Here is a 2,500-nt window from a genome sequence, read left to right on the forward strand (position 1 = left end):
GGACAGTGTCGGCAGATTCGGCAGCGCAGATTTGTGCGGCTGCAGGTTCGTCGGGGAAAATCGGCAGCGCAGATTTTGCGACGAACATGGGCTGGGCGATGGACTGTCCAGGCCAGGCAGGAAAATTTGTCGAGGGGACACGCTGACGAAACAGCGCTGGTTCAGGCACGGCGGGCAGTGTTGGAATCGGCAGCGCCGACGAAATCGGCAAAGTCGGCAGAATCGGCAGCGCAGATTTTTCGACGAACACGGGCTGGACGGTGGACTGTCCAGGCCAGGCAGGAAAATTCATCGAGGGGACACGCTGACGAAACAGCGCTGGTTCAGACACGGTGGGCGCAGTGTTGGAATCGGCAGCGCCGAGAAAATCGGCAAAGTCGGCAGAATCGGCAGCAGGTGCTGGCGATGAGTCAGGACGGACTGGATAGTCCAAGGCTCGATGAGAAAGACCGCTGGTTTAGACACTGGGGCAGTGGCAGCCCGCGGGGCAGTGTCGGCAGATTCGGCAGCAGTGTCTGCCGATTCGGCAGCGTTGGCTTGTTGGCGCGGGGGGCCGATTCGAGTGGGGACTTGGGCAGCGGGCAGTGAAAGCAAGAGTTTCCCCGATGCTGCCGGGAAAAACGCTCCCCGGGATGGCCGGGTGAGATGACCCGGCGGCCCGCGACGGGTCATTCAATTCCATGCCCCGTCAACATAACTCCCGATGTACTGTTTGCTTTTTCGGAAGAAGAGATCCATCCCCCCATCCTCGGCCAGCCAAAAACGCTCCAATTAATGGCCGGGTGAGATGACCCGGAGGCCCGCGACGCGTCATTCAAATCACTGCCCTATCGGCTACAACTGCTGATGGGTGGGATTAGAGGCCTGCCATGGTGGTGAGGGGCGGCGAGGACCGTGAAAGCTAGAGTTTTTCAGAGGCTGCCGGGAAAAAGGCCCCTCGGGTGGCGGGGTGCGAGGACCAGGCGCGTCATTCAATTCTCTTCCCTATCAACTTGGCTCCCGTTGGCGGGATTGGAGGCCTACTGTTTGTTACAGGGCTAAAATCGTCAGGGGAAGAGCTGACGAAACAATGCTGGTTTGGATGCAGGGGGTAGTGTTGGAATCGGCAGCGCGGACAAAATCGGCAAAGTCGACAAAAAAGACTGTTGGTCTGGACATCGGGGCAGCGGCAGCCATGCCGACAGGGGGGGAAATCGGCAGCACAGATTTGTGCAGCTGCAGGTTCGTCGGGGAAATCGGCAGTGCAGATTTTTCGATGAACATGGGCTGGAAGATGGACTGTCCAGGCCAGGCAGGGAAATTCGTCAAGGGGACACGCTGACGAAACAGCGCTGGTTCAGGCACGGCGGGCAGTGTTGGAATCGGCAGCGCCGACGAAATCGGCAAAGTCGGCAGAATCGGCAGCGGGTGCTGGCGATGAGTCTGGACGATTTATAGTCCAGGGCTTGATGGAAAAGACTGTTGGTCCAGACAATGGGGCAGTGGCAGCGCGGATTTGTGCAGCTGCAGGTTCGTAGGGGAAAATCGGCAGCGCAGATTTTTCGACGAACAGGGGCTGGGCGCTGGACTGGCCGGGCCAGGCAGGAAAATTCGTCAGGGGGGCACGCTGACGAAAACAGGGGCTGCGGAGTGGAAAATCGGCAGCGCAGATTTTTCGACGAACAGGGGCTGGACCGGCCGGGCCAGGCAGGAAAATTCGTCAGGGGGGCACGCTGACGAAAAGAGGGGCTGCCGCGTGGAAAATCGGCAGCGCAGATTTTTCGACGAACAGGGGCTGGACGCTGGACTGGGCCAGGCAGGAAAATTCGTCAGGGGGCACGCTGACGAAAAGAGGGGCTGCCGCGTGGAAAATCGGCAGCGCAGATTTTTCGACGAACATTCGTCAGGGGGGCACGCTGACGAAAAGAGGGGCTGCCGCGTGGAAAATCGGCAGCGCAGATTTTTCGACGAACATTCGTCAGGGGGGCACGCTGAGGAAAACAGGGGCTGCCGCGTGGAAAATCGGCAGCGCAGATTTTTCGACGAACAGGGGCTGGATGCTGGACCGGCCGGGCCAGGCAGGAAAATTCGTCAGGGGGGCACGCTGACGAAAAGAGGGGCTGCCGCGTGGAAAATCGGCAGCGCAGATTTTTCGACGAACAGGGGCTGGACTGGCCGGGCCAGGCAGGAAAATTCGTCAGGGGGGCACGCTGACGAAAAGAGGGGCTGCCGCGTGGAAAATCGGCAGCGCAGATTTTTCGACGAACAGGGGCTGGACGCTGGACTGGGCCAGGCAGGAAAATTCGTCAGGGGGGCACGCTGACGAAAACAGGGGCTGCCGCGTGGAATGGCAGCCTACACGCAGATGCGAATTCGGCAGCGCACGATGGCTTGAGCAGGTCATGGGTTCGACTTGGCGCGATCTGAAACCTGGACGAGGGACTGTCGACGCTGGACGAGCCAGCGCGGTGGCCTGTCGTGCCCCGTTCAGGGGGGGCCTGCCGCGGAGACAGCCCTCGCG

Source organism: Populus nigra, chromosome 2, assembly GCF_951802175.1.
Source record: "Populus nigra chromosome 2, ddPopNigr1.1, whole genome shotgun sequence".
Lineage (NCBI taxonomy): Eukaryota > Viridiplantae > Streptophyta > Magnoliopsida > Malpighiales > Salicaceae > Populus > Populus nigra.